Here is a 15,519-nt window from a genome sequence, read left to right on the forward strand (position 1 = left end):
GCCGCTGGTCTTGCCTTCATGGAGTGCACTTGGCCTTCTGGCTTCTTTAGAAATAAAGAAAGGCGCCAACCGCGTCCATTTCTTAATTGTGGCCGTCAGGGGGCCAACTAAAAGTGGTTCACCTGTATGGCATAGGTGCCACGTTGACCCAGAGGTCCATCCACGGGTGGTGCTTGACCGCAAAAGAACTGCGGTCCATTGTGGGCGGCCACAAAAATTGCGGTCCATATGGTGTATTGATCCAGGCAGCAAGCAGCGGAAGTACAGGCCCACAACTGCGGAGCCAGCACCTCTCTCTCCTCTCTCTCTGCCCCAAAGCCAGATCCTCGGAGGTGGGAGACAAAATAAGACAAGTGAGTAAGGTGGTAAGGGCGCAAAAGTGCACACAATACAAGGTAATGCACTCTGGGGGCACATGGGAACCAGGTGAGACAGGTACGTTCCTACCGTACGCCCCCCCCCCCCCCCCACCAGGTAAACTACATTGCCCCTCCCTTACCCCTTACTGTATCCACAAAACACAACACTACCCATAAACATCTACTTTACACATCACCAACGTCCCTACTGTCTTCCCCGTTCCTCCCATAAACCAAATTCGTCTTCTCTCCCTCCTAACCAATCAAATTTGCCATTTCCAACTCTCATCAAAATCTGCCATCTCCAACTCAACGTCAAAATCTGCCATCACCAATTCATCATCAGTCCCTCCTAAGGAGGGAGAGATGGAATCACCCCAATGTCTTATCCACGTCGTGATGCGTCTCACAACTCCAAACAGCAATTCTCATTTCCTGCAACACAAAACAAAGAAAACACAGGTGTGGAGTCATCATCATCACCTCAGGCAAGTGGCTGCGTATGGTGCGACAGGTTCATCAATCCTAACTATTTCCTAAATGACTTTAACAACTTTACATTACCCGGGGTCTTTCTCCTGCCAAACCATTGACCCTCATTACTCTATGTGGTTCGATGAACCAAAATCCCATTGACCATCTGTGGTGCACACCATCAATTTGGGTCTCACTCCCCGATTCAACACTCGGTGCCCCCGCACAATTTCGGTGGCTGGGTCGTGTGACGCTCCCAGCTGGTCCACCCACCTGCACACCTCCACCACTGTTGTTGCCTACCGAGCTCACCTGCTCCTCACCCTAACCTAACTAACTGGGGAAGGCCCTCTCGCACTCTCACCCCCTCAGTGCCCTCTCTGGCACGGGCTGCCCGATCCACACCCGGGATCCTCAGGCACCCACTGACACTAACGGCTCCCAGAGCCCACCTGCGGCCTCACCTGGCCGACATCTAACAGTGGCGGAGTGCCCAACCATTCACACTCATACTAACAGGCCACACGACCAGCCAATTTCACCACACCAATGCACCCATCCACAATACCATTCTGCAACCGCACCACAAATGCCAATATCCAACCACAATTTACCTATACCTTCTAACTATTCTTTAAACTACCCTCCCCGGGTACTCGTGAAAAGGGGTCCACTCTTCCCCCATCCACACCTTCGCACCATGCACACCACTCCGTACCACTTACTCCAACTCTCTCCACACCACTCATTCTCTGCTCCATATATTCCACACACCTGTACTTGCACACCTGTGCTCTCATACTTGGTGCCGCCTGCACCCTTCTCTCCCCCAAGCGCATTCGCGCTGATCCACAACACTCACTACTCACCATGACACTCATCCGCAATGCTCTCTCATTCATCACTTGTACACTCACACACACCTCGGGGCATTGCCTCACCGATGCCTCATTTGAAGCTGCTCACCAGCACTTCCGTTCACACTGCATCATCTGCCCTGTCTACTCCCTTCTAAAACTCGCGCTCCTCCGTCTTCCCTTACACTCAGCGCTCCCACGTCATTATCATCCACACTAATCTACCTGCGTCCACACTACAGGTATCAGTCACTAACTAACCTTAACGTTACCTAATGTCAATCTCTAGATCCCTACACACGATATATCCTAACCCTCCCGGGCTAGTTTTCACTGCCATACACCCCATAATCTATAGCGCATCTGCCCCCAGTCTGTGAGGGATGACAGAGTTGCCATCCCACCACATCGGGCATCTCCCACTACCAATTTTGTACAGTCAAGTTTCCCACATTTGGGGAAATCGCAAGGGTCAACCCACCCGGAGTGCAATGGGTGGACCTCGCCCTGAGAACACCACCTTAATGATCATGGTATTTCTCCCGACAGGTAAGTATGTACCGTCTGACACTCTTTTTTAATTAACCCTACGTCCTTTTTCATCTCCTTCTGTGTCGATTTTAAACCCTCTATTGCCGCTGTGTTCTTCTTTACCTGGTCCCCCAACTCCTTTTGTCCCACTGTCAGTTGTTCTACTCCCAGCGTCAACTCCTCTATACCACCTTGCAATTTTACAGTCCCCTTTCTCACCTCCTTCTCCATGCGCTCCTCACAGTGCCTCACCTCCTTGCGCACTCCTCCGACCTCCTCACTCACACCTCTTCTGATCTCCTCTCCCATCACTTGCATCTCCTGCCCAGATGCCACCCTCATCTGCTGATCTCTCCCCCGCATCTCTCGATCTGCCGATCTCTGTGTAATCCCGATCATCAATCCCTGTGTAAGTCAGCCTTGTTCCGTTTGTCTGTGGTCTGTCTGGGATAAGATAAGACTGTAATTAAGTGCCTATCTCTTCTGTGTCTTTACCTCACTACCTTGTAATCTACCCCCTTTTCTCCACCACTGTAATTATACCCTCCTCCGGAGGTCTTGAGAACTGTACCCCTTGCGTCGTTTCATCTATCCCAGTCGTTGTGTCCTTTCCATCATTGATTTAGCATAGCGCGATTTGGTCAACGTCTGGGTGGAATCGGGGTCTAGTCGGGGAATAACTTGTTACGGACGCGGTTTAGATGTTATTTACCGAGCGGTGGTATTGCCGCGACCGAACAGTTATTCCCCGACTAGACCCCGATTCCACCCAGACGTTGACCAAATCGCGCTATGCTAAATCAATGATGGAAAGGACACAACGACTGGGATAGATGAAACGACGCAAGGGGTACAGTTCTCAAGACCTCCGGAGGAGGGTATAATTACAGTGGTGGAGAAAAGGGGGTAGATTACAAGGTAGTGAGGTAAAGACACAGAAGAGATAGGCACTTAATTACAGTCTTATCTTATCCCAGACAGACCACAGACAAACGGAACAAGGCTGACTTACACAGGGATTGATGGCAGGGAGGGACAGGTAGTTCGATGGCACAAGGTGCACCTTGGCCCGGGGACAGGATAAAGCACGGTCCAGTCCAAAAGATGCGGGGAGGCCTCACAGCGCTCGGTGGGTACGTCTTGCTTGCTCCAAGCTCAGCGTGCATCTGACGTCACCTCCCTCTTCCTGCGCATGCTCAGCGGGGAGTGACACGCCCTCGGCTGGTTGGCTCCGCCCCCCTGGGGCCGGTCCGACGCTTCCATTGGGTGCGGGGGTTATCGGGCTCCGCCCTTGACGAGGAGCTGACAGGGAGCCCCTATTTGGTAACCCCGTCGAGCACATGTTCGATGGCGGCTCGTTGGGAAGGCCTCGTGCCCTCCCAACACCCCCTACCAACCAAGCCGGAGTGAGGACGCGCACTCCCTGTGCACGCCGCTGCCGTTGCTGTTGTTGTTGTTGTTGTTGTTGTTGCTGAACCATGAGGAAGAGCTGCGGGGAGGTATTGGGAGGTCCTAAACTTCCTAACGGTGCCATACAATCACATTCTGGTGCAACGAAGGGTCAGAATTAATGGAAACGAGTCCTTAACTGACATAGACTAAGAATAACTAGCAAGATGTCCTATAGTTGTCTTACATGAGATGCGGTGAACCTGGGCATGACATTTAATGGGGGAAATAGGGGGAGGTCGGGTCTACAGAGTGTTGTTTACAGAAAATGGGACTAGAGAATGGGGGATTGGGGATAGTTGGGAAGTATTGAGGAAATAGGGGAATATTTACAAGCGGATATGGATGGATGCAAATCCCATATCCGCAACAATATATATATATATATATATATATATATATATATATATATATATATATATATATATTATAATAGCCGTAGATGATTCTGTCTGTCTGTCTGTCTGTTGGGCGTCTGTCCGGGGTGTGGCTTACTCGGTTTGCAGAGTAGCTCCACCCATAGATCCACCCATTCTGGGAGAGGCTACATATAATTATAAACAAATATCCACCATTTTATTAACTCGCATAGCTTTGAGGCCTGTTTTGTAGGCCCGTGATGTCTTGCTCTCTCTCCCAGTTTTATTTCAAATCAAATTCGATATATCATTTCATTTTTCACAGTCGCTAACATAGTTTTAGACTCGGTTGAAAAAAAACGGGAAGAAAATCCGATGAAAGTTGCCGTTTATAGAACGAAATGAATTCTCAAACGCCTGTAACTTCAAGGCCATTGAGTCTCTCTCACGCCTTTATCTCCAATCTAACTCACCATATGATTTCATTTTTATCGATGGTTTTGGACTCGGTGTCAGCAACGCGGGGAAAATGCAGAGATATATTTTTAAAAATACACCATATCACCGCCCACCGCCCACAACCGCCCAACATGCATCATTCACCGCCCAACATGACAGACGGCAACATGTCGACATTATCGCTTTTTCTTTAAACGGAGTGAACCGAGCTGAACCGAATAAACCGAGTGAATTCACCGTTTACTTTTGATGACAGTCCTCACAAAACGACATATATTTCTTCGTTTTTATTTCATTCAACATTATTAGCCGGAAGTAAAATATGGTTCAGGAAATTACCGAGAGATATTTTTTCGTTTCTTTATTTATTAGTTATTTGCGCATACACTTTAAATAGGTTTATTTGAAATCTTTAATTTTCACAATGTAATATATTTGTCATTTGATGATGACGAGACACTTCCTCTTGACTCGTGACAATTCATGCGTTGCGTGGAAACTTCCATTTACAAAATGAATGACATAGTCGATGAAGAACGACTCGGTGTCAGCAACGCGGGAAAATGCAGAGATATATCTATCTATAATTCCAGTAATCTCTGTCTGTCTGTCTGTACGTTTGTTTGTCTGTGACCGCTGTTTCTCGACAACCACGGGTCCGATTTTGTACGTTTGTTTGTTTGTCTGTGACCGCTGTTTCTCGACAACCACGGGTCCGATATACTTTAAACTTGCCAGGTATATTGCTGGGGACCCGAGGATGTGCCTTTTCAAGGTTTCATATTAATCGGACAAGTACTTACCGAGCTATGGCGATTTAGCCGTTCGCCGTTCGCTTTGGCGTTGCGAATGGACCAAACCATTGCATGTAAATAGAGGGGGGGGTTCTGTGGTCGTTGCGAATGGACCAAACCATTCATGTAAATAGAGGGGGGGGGGGGTTCTGTGGTCGTTACTGCCACGTGGTTTCAAAGTTTTTTTTTGTTGTTGTTGTTTGCACGCATGTTTTTTTGCACCCACGTACGGGCACGCCCTAGGATGTTTACACACACACACCCCTACACAAATTTTTTTTTTTTTTTTTTTTGGCAAGGAACGGGCACGTCCTAGCTTATATATAGTACGGGCATGCCCTAGTATTTTAAAATACACCATATCACCGCCCAACACCGCCCAACAGCCAACAAGCATCATACACCGCCCAACATGACACAGACAGCAACATGTCGACATTATCGCTTTTTCTTTAAACCGAGTGAACCGAGCCGAATGTGGGATGTGGGATATATACATGTGGGACATGTGTACGTGTGTGTCTGTACGTGTGTGTGTGTGTGTGTGTGTGTGTGTGTGTGTGTGTGTGTGTGTGTGTGTGTGTGTGTGTATATATATATGTGTGTGTGTGTGTGTGTGTAGGCTAACCCCCGCTCTAGCAGGGAAAATGGCCTTAAAATGCATGTTGTTGTTGTATGTGTATATATATGTCTGTGTGTGTGTGTATGTGTGTATATGTGTCTGTACGTGTGTGTGTGTGTGTGTCTGTTTTTGTGTGTGTGTGTCTGTTTTTGTGTATGTGTGTGTGTGTGTGTGTGTGTGTGTGTGTGTGTGTGTGTGTGTGTGTGTGTGTGTGTGTGTGTGTGTAGATGTATATATGTGTATAATGTGCATATATGTGTATATGTGGATACATATGTGTATATGTGTCTGTGTGTGTGTGTGTGTGTGTGTGTGTGTGTGTGTGTGTGTGTGTGTGTGTGTCGATGTACGTGTGTGTGTATGTGTATGTGTGTGTGTGTATATGTGTGTGTGTGTGTGTGTGTGTATATGTAAACATGGGCCGGTGTGTGTGTAAAGTGTGAGGAGGTATTGGAGAGGAAAATGCAGAGATATTTTTTTTTAAATCGCGCCATGATGATAAACGAAAATACACCGCCTAAAATAACAGTCGACATATATTTAAAATTCGTCACACACAGGTGGGAATCCCACGGGCATGAATGTGTGTGACATTTCGACATATTGAGTTAGATGGTGCACCTGCACTGGTGCACCTGCACATTCAGTTATATAAAATGGTTACTGGCAATTGATCACATCCACAAATGATGTAATCCACACAATTTATGTACTTTACATAACGTTAATAGGAATACATGCCCGTGTAGATGGGAATGACATATAATTCACCGAAAACGTTGAAGCAACCGCATAATATTACGGTGATGTTTAACTCTGAGTGAGAATAGTTCTAAATTTTAAAAACTTTCCTCTGATATTTGTGATTTATTTCAAACAAACTGTATTTCCCATCTACACGGGCATGTATTGCTATTAACGTTATGTAAAGTACATAAATTGTGTGGATTACATCATTTGTGGATGTGATCAATTGCCAGTATCCATTTTATATAACTGAATGTGCAGGTGCAGCATCTAACTCAATATGTCGAAATGTCACACACATCCATGCCCGTGGGATTCCCACGGGTGACCCCGCTAGTATGTGTGTGTGTGTGTGTGTGTGTGTGTGTGTGTGTGTGTGTGTGTGTGTGTGTGTGTGTGTGTGTGTGTGTGTGTGTGTGTATATATATATGTGTGTGTATATGTATATATGTATACAGTAAAACCCTCGCTATATCGCGCTTCACTTTTCGCGGCTTCGGTACATCGCGGGTTTTTCTCGCTAGTATATGTAAAATTATATATCGGATTTTTCATTATATCGCGGGATTCTGCGGCCTATAGGTATTTTTATTTTTTTTAGATTTTAATTATTTTTTGCGGTAAAATAAGCATTTTCTAGCCTAAAAAATTAATAATAATAAAAATAAAAATATAACACATTAATTAAAACCTATATTAAAAGAATATTACAGTAAATCGAAATAAAATACGCATTATAAATGAGTAGACAAAGAATCGCGCATTTTGAAAGTCACGTATTCTGGGGGTAATTAACTTGTCCATGATTCTGGGGGTAATTAACCCATCCGTAAGGAGGGTTCTCGGACGGTTCTTCGCTTCTTTAAGTAATTTGCAAGGTTGATGCCAAACTGTGTCCTGCAGTTTAATGATCAATATGGTTTTTAAGAGTCATCATACTTTGGGTAACCTCTAATTTACAATAACTTATGTTTACAACTTAGAGACACATGATCATGATGACGATTTCAATGATGTTGTCTAAAGCTGCAATTAAATTAAGTCGCTGAGTAACATGAATGACCGAGGTTGTGGAGGATGGGATTTTTTCGGTCATTACCTTTTGATACAGATGAGATATCTGCTTCATCACTGCATCAGATCAGGAATAACCACCCTCCTCACCTCCTCTCCACCCCCCACTGCTTCCTACAAATTAACCATCAGGAAGCTGCTGCATATGCAAGAGGAAGCTAATGCATTTCTTATTAATTTTCAAAATTAATCATCATCTCTATTTTGAATAGCTCATGAAGACTTCTTTATGCTTAGGCCTCAGGTTTGATTAAAGGCACTTTTGTCAATTATTGCCTTTTGCTTTCAAAAACACAATTTGCATCAATGTAAATACTTTGTTGTACTGTACTTGTGTAGTTCCATGATCATATGTTTATGTTTGTTTGTTAATTAATTGCAATTATAAAAGAACTTGCATCAATGTACTGTACAGCTATATATACACGTACAAGTATTTTTCTAATACGTAAGGACTAAGGATGGGTCTCAAAAGTGTGTTTAAGAGTGTAGAAAGGGTTCATAAGAGCGTGGGAAAGGTTTATAAGAGTATGGGGCGGGTTTTTAAAGGCTTAAAATATATAAGAATAATAAAATAAATATATGGTTTCTACTTCGCGGATTTTCACCTATCGTGGGGGGTTCTGGAACGTAACCCCCGCGATAAACGAGGGATGACTGTATATATATATATATATATATATATATATATATATATATATATATATATATATATATATATATATATATATATATATATATATATATATATATATATATATATATATATATATATATATATACATACATACATACATACATACATACATACATACATACATACATACATATATATATATATATATATATATATATATATATATACTAGCAGAAGTACCCGGCATTGCCGGGCGGGGAAAGGAAGGGGGAGGGGAGGGGAGGGGAAACGGCGGGGGGAGGGGAGGAGAGGGTGGGGAGGGGAGGAGAGGGTGGGGAGGGGAGAAGGGGGGGGGAGGGGAGAAGGGGGGGAGGGGAAAAGAGTGGGGGAGGGGAGAGGGGGAGGAGGAGAGGGGAGAAGAGGGGGGGATGGGGAGGGGGAGGGGGAGGGGAGGGGGGAGAGGGAGGGGAGGGGGGAGGGGAGGGGGGAGGGGGATGGGGGAGGGGGGATGGGGGGAGGGGGAGAGGGAGGGGAAGGGGGGAGGGGGGAGAGGGAGGGGAAGGGGGGAGGGGAGGAGAGGGTGGGGAGGGGAGGGGAGGAGAGGGTGGGGAGGGGAGGAGAGGGTGGGGAGGGGAGAAGAGGGGGGAGGGAAGAAGAGGGGGGGGAGGGGAGAAGAGGGGGGAGGGGGAGAGGAGGAGAGGGTGGGGAGGGGAGAAGAGGGGGGAGGGGAGAAGAGGGGGGGGAGGGGAGAAGAGGGGGGAGGGGGAGGAGAGGGGAGAAGAGGGGGGGAGGGGGAGGGATGGGAGGGGGAGGGGAAGGGAGGGGGGAGAGGAGGGAGAGGGGGGAGGGGAGGGGGAAGGGGTAGGGGGGTAGGGGGGAAGGGGTAGGGGGAAGGGGTAGGGGGAAGGGGTAAGGGGAAGGGGTAGGGGGGAAGGGGTAGGGGGGAAGGGGTAGGGGGAAGGGTAGGGTGGAGGGGGGAGTCAAGTCGGAAGTCATTGTCGTCAATTGAATGTCACATTTATTTTTTATTCCCTGTCAAATGGCATTGGTCCCACATTCCGAACCCGGAATTCGGAAGTCATTGTCGTCAAAGTTGAAAAATTAACGTTACGAAATACGCTGATGACGTCATAATTTTAAAACCCGAAGGTTTTTTTAACATTTAAGGTGTGCTGTAGTTTCTCTGGGACGTACTGATTCCGAATATGAAGTTGAAAAATTAACGTTCCGAAATACGCTGATGACGTCATAATTTTAAAACGTGAAGTTTTTTTAATTTTAAGGTGTGCTGTAGTTGCTCTGAGATGTACTGATTCCGAATATGCCTTTGGTTTTGCTCTGCGATGAGTAGTTCTCGAGTTATAAGAGGACAAACAAACAAACATACTTTTACTGCTTTATATATATAGATATATATATACATATATATATATACATATATATATATATATATATATATATATATATATATATATATATATATATATATATATATATATATATATATATATATATATATATATATATATACTACTGTGTTCAAAAAGTATCCGACCTTTATTTTTCGTGCGTAAAAAAAAAGAAGCTAGGGAGGCGTTGATTGGTGCACGTATGTAGGGCGATCCTAATGCACACGCGTGAATTTTTTCCCACCTGCAGACGTCGACGGCAGACCGCCGATGAGTGAGGACATGTAAGCGAGCGCCGTCGGATTTTCGTTTTTGACAAAATGACGGAAAAAACCTGAACAACGCTACTGCATCAAATTTTGTGTAAAGCTTGGCGATTCCCAAGTGGAAACGATCCGCAAGATTCAACACCGTTCATTCCATTATGAAGGAGGATTTGGGCTTCAGGAGAATCTCAGCGAAGTTCGTACCAAAGCTGCTAACGATTGAGCAGAAGCAACTCCGTTTGGAGATCGCACAGGACATGCTGGGGACTGTGAACAGCGATCCCAGCTTCCTCAACACAGTGATCACTGGCGATGAGTCCTGGGTTTATGGGTACGACCCAGAAACCAAGTTGCAGTCATCACAATGGAAGCATCCAACATCCCCGAGGCCAAAAAACACAAAATTTGATGCAGTAGCGTTGTTCAAGTTTTTCCGTCATTTTGTCAAAAACGAAAAATCCGACGGCGCTCACTTACATGTCCTCACTCATCGGCGGGCTGCCGTCGAATGACAGCTTCTGCAGGTGGGAAAAAATTCACGCTTGTGCATTAGGATCGCCTACATACGTGCACCAATCAACGCCTCCCTAGCTTCTTTTTTTTTTCTCCCTAGCCCCTGTCCAGGGCATACGTGCACCAATCAACGCCTCCCTAGCTTCTTTTTTTTTTACGCACGAAAAATAAAGGTCGGATACTTTTTGAACACACTACGTATATATATATATATATATATATATATATATATATATATATATATATATATATATATACAGTGGGGAGAACAAGTATTTGATACACTGCCGATTTTGCAGGTTTTCCCACTTACAAAGCACGTAAAGGTCTGTAATTTTTATCATAGGTACACTTCAACTGTGGAAGACGGAATCTAAAACAAAAATCCTGAAAATCACATTGTATGATTTTTAAGTAATTAATTTGCATTTTATTGCATGAAATAAGTATTTGATCACCTACCAACCAGTAAGAATTCCGGCTCTCACAGACCTGTTAGTTTTTTTCTTTAAGAAGCCCTCCCATTCTCCACTCATTACCTGTATTAACTGCACCTGTTTGAACTCGTTATCTGCATAAAAGGACGTCTCCAGACCGTCTCCGACCACAAAGACCGCAAAGACCGACCGCAAAGCCGTCTCCAGACCTGTCCACACTCAATCAGACTCCAACCTCTCCACAATGGGCAAGACCAGAGAGCTGTCTAAGGACATCAGGGACAAATTTGTAGACTTGCACAAGGCTGGGATGGGCTACAGGACAATAGGCAAGCAGCTTGGTGAGAAGGCAACAACTGTTGGCGCAATTATTAGAAAATGGAAGAAGTTCAAGATGACAGTCAATCTCCCTCGGTCTGGGGCTCCATGCAAGATCTCACCTCGTGGAGCCTCAATGATCATGAGAAAGGTGAGGGATCAGCCCAGAACTACACGGCAGGACCTGGTCAATGACCTGAAGAGAGCTGGGACCACAGTATCAAAGAAAACCATAAGTAACACACTACGCCGTCATGGATTAAAATCCTGCAGCGCACGCAAGGTCCCTCTGCTCAAGCCAGCGCATGTCCAGGCCCGTCTGAAGTTTGCCAATGACCATCTGGATGATCCAGAGGAGGAATGGGAGAAGGTCATGTGGTCTGATGAGACCAAAAATAGAGCTTTTTGGTTTTAAACTCCACTCGCCGTGTTTGGAGGAAGAAGAAGGATGAGTACAACCCCAAGAACACCATCCCAACCGTGAAGCATGGAGGTGGAAACATCATTCTTTGGGGATGCTTTTCTGCAAAGGGGACAGGACGACTGCACCGTATTGAGGGGAGGATGGATGGGGCCATGTATCGCGAGATCTTGGCCAACAATCTCCTTCCCTCAATAAGAGCATTGAAGATGGGGCGTGGCTGGGTCTTCCAGCATGACAACGACCCGAAACACACAGCCAGGGCAACTAAGGAGTGGCTCCGTACGAAGCATCTCAAGGTCCTGGAGTGGCCTAGCCAGTCTCCAGACCTGAACCCAATAGAAAATCTTTGGAGGGAGCTGAAAGTCTGTGTTGCGCAGCGACAGCCCCGAAACCTGAAGGATCTGGTGAAGATCTGTATGGAGGAGTGGGCCAAAATCCCTGCTGCAGTGTGTGCAAACCTGGTTAAGAACTACAGGAAACGTCTGATCTCTGTAATTGCAAACAAAGGTTTCTGTACCAAATATTAAGTTCTGTTTTTCTGATGTATCAAATACTTATTTCATGCAATAAAATGCAAATTAATTACTTAAAAATCATACAATGTGATTTTCAGGATTTTTGTTTTAGATTCCGTCTTCCACAGTTGAAGTGTACCTATGATAAAAATTACAGACCTTGACGTGCTTTGTAAGTGGGAAAACCTGCAAAATCGGCAGTGTATCAAATACTTGTTCTCCCCACTGTATATATATATACATACATATATATATATATTATCATATATTTGTATATCATATACATATCCTGAAAATAGTAGACCCACCAATGGTCAATTGACAGAAATGATCATTGATGTATACCAATAACAGAATTGGTCTTGGAAATCTACCTTGAGGTTCAACAGACTTTAAAGGTAGAACATAGGAGAACATAGGAGAGAACACATTTGATAACATGCTGCTGCTTGTGAGTTTGCAGAAAATGTGAAAGGCAGTATAGGAGGACAGGTTGATTCCAATACCTGGTAGTTTGAAAGCAAGCAGGGTAGCAGACAAAAAGGAGCATGGGTCATGTTTAGTGAGATGGCCGTTGCCTTTTGCTTAATATTGAGGGCATCCAACTATTTTTGATATTGAATATTCAGGGTGGAATGACCTGATGAAGGTTAAAATTAGGCTTGGAGATCAGACAATTACAGAAAATATGTGTTGGTTTAATTAGCCCGTTTCCTGCACAGCGGGAGACGAGATTTTGGAATCAGCCTGTATCTGTCCAGGGCATAACTTTTTTAACATTTGAATTTTGTCATCAAATTTTCAATAAAGCATTATTATGATTGTGGGTAAATTTAATCTTAACTATTGATCAAAACTTGCGTCCAGCTCGGTTGTAGATGAAGCCGAGCTTCGAAGTCATTTGCAGCCAGTTTTAATAAAAGCCAAACTTGCTGCAGGAAGTATGGGGGAGTCATAACTAGAAGTGTTTCTCTTAAAGGGCAACCTTTTAAGATATATTGGGATAGATCAACTATTGGAATAACATATCACGCGAAATGGATTTTAAATTCTACACTGTAATCGGGTGAGAACAAGTCTATTATGGTCTCATGCCAGGTGGCAGTAAGTCGAGCATCTCAAGGCTGTCTTGCTTTGATGTCAGGCAGCTTGGCCGAGGCTTACGAAGGAAGAACTGCATGTTTACAATCTAATATCTGGGAAATTCGGGCCTTGCAGAATGTTGTTGTCTCAGTAAGCAACCGAAGGTGTCCGTATTGGCTGGATCATGGGAGCCCAACTTTGATGTCAATATCTTCTCAAAGACCCCCTTGCCTCCGCTTCCTCCCAGCCGCCTGCCTTGCAACTTTAAACTCACACAACCTCTCTAAGATAAACAACTGAAGACTATATAAATTAATTTGTGCACGAGGATTCGTGGAGAATAATGAGCTGGATGACTTCGTCCTGTAACTGTTGATCTGTTTGAGTATCCGTTTATTTCTGTTGTCATTAAATGCTTTTCTCCCTCTTTGAGAGGAAATATATACTTCATGTAAACCACGATTAAATGGAGAATGAAAGTATAAATTTTTCCACAACCTGGTGACGAGGATGGGATACTAATGCCCGTGGTGCTCGAGGGGGAACCACAGAGGTACCGAGTGACTCTCTCCTGGGGCTCCTGCGGGTAACGTATCTCGAAACAAATTGAAGTATTTGTTGCCTTCAGGGGAGTATGTGTAGTCGTTGTCGGTTATGTGTCAATGTGTTGACTAGTGTTTCGGCGATGGAAAAGGTGTTGCGGTACCCGCAGTGTTTGAGTCCTGCGGTGGTTAACAGGTTGTATTCCTGTGCTCTGATCAAGTGAAAAATCCAGGTGGTGTTAATTGTTCACCAGGTGGTGAGCAAGGTGTAGTCTCTCCTAGCCTGAAGAAAGGATGTAGATTACAGGCACAAGTAGCAGTTGAAGTTCTCGCCTGCAGACAGAACTTAGATTGCCGATTTGTGCGTGAAGTCTAACCTGCAGTTAGACTTGGGAAAGAATTGGTCTAATTAGGAGTCTGTTCTTGCCAGGAGACAGGACACAGATTCCTAATTGGTGGCGATTCTGTTGTTATCAACTGGAGGTCGATGGAGGTCGATGGTCTAGGGTGTTTCAGTTGTGTTTCCCTTGTATTGGTATCACGTTGTGAGATGCAATGTGTAATTTTGCGATTCAAATGTTGCAAATGAAATTTAGAGGTGTGTTTGTAAATGTACATGGAGTTATATTTGTTTATCTGTCTGAGTGAGTGGCTGTGTGCTTGTCGTGAAGTGTGGTGGGAAGAGTGAATTGTGTGAGATTTTGTGCATTGAACTTCACCATATATAGTTGAGCATCATATAATGAAAGCTAAGGTATCTGACTTTCAGAACAAAGTCGAATACCTTAAAAGATCAGAGCCTGGAAGATGGCATAGACAGATCAGATTATTGACCGAAATGAAGAAGCATTCCTATAATCTTGCTTTGGCTGACCAAATCTCCTCATCGGCTGGCTAATGATATCAGCAAGCATTTTCCCCTTATCATTGTCATTGATAACAACCCTCTGCAAAGAGTTCAATCGCTCACTCTCCTTGGTGTTATAATCCAATCTGATCTGAAGTGGAATAGTCAAATTTATCCGGTGGCATCTCGTGCTGCTCGACGACTCTTTGCTCTTTGTATTTTGAAGAAATTCCATGTGAGTGCCCTTGATCTTCTTTAAACATACAAAGTGTACATTCGCCCTTTACTAGAGTTAGGTGTGCCCGTGTGGGGTTCTGGCATTACAAGGGCTATTAACGCCAGGTGGGGTTGACTCAGCCTGTCATCATTCTGAGTTGGGCAAAATGCGTACCAGATAACTAGTTATAGAGAGGCCCTGCATCAGAGGCAGATGCACCCACAGAAAAATGATGCAAGCAGCAGTCGGGTGGCTGCACATGAACCACCATTACAAGGGCTCAGAGTGATGAGATTGAACTACTCCAGAAGTGTGTGCGCCGTTTTTATTGCGTACTCATCTATTCGGTCCTATGAATAACAACTTCGTCATTTTAGTATGCAGTCGTTAAGCAAACGCAGGAATGAGCTTCCCTTGCGTTTTGGACTAATAAAACGTTTGGACTTAAAAAAAAACGTTTTGGACTTTTGATCTGGTCTTCTAAAATGTAATCGTCACCGTGACGTTCTTCCTCCAACCCGACGATCTGTGTCTCGGTATAAAATATGCAGTCCTCCCTCAAATATTATTTCCTTAAGAAATATTA

General features: G+C 44.6%; 1 non-coding gene across 1 annotated transcript; it reads right to left on the reverse strand.

Moving 5' to 3' along the window:
* Positions 1-2,076: 2,076 nt before the first annotated feature.
* LOC137418477 (U1 spliceosomal RNA) lies at positions 2,077-2,247 on the reverse strand. The gene has a single exon (XR_010982644.2). It is a non-coding gene; the product is annotated as a U1 spliceosomal RNA (small nuclear RNA).
* Between the last annotated feature and the right edge of the window lie 13,272 nt (positions 2,248-15,519).

Source organism: Myxine glutinosa, chromosome 7 (genome assembly GCF_964187855.1).
Source record: "Myxine glutinosa chromosome 7, kmMyxGlut1.1, whole genome shotgun sequence".
NCBI lineage: Eukaryota > Metazoa > Chordata > Myxini > Myxiniformes > Myxinidae > Myxine > Myxine glutinosa.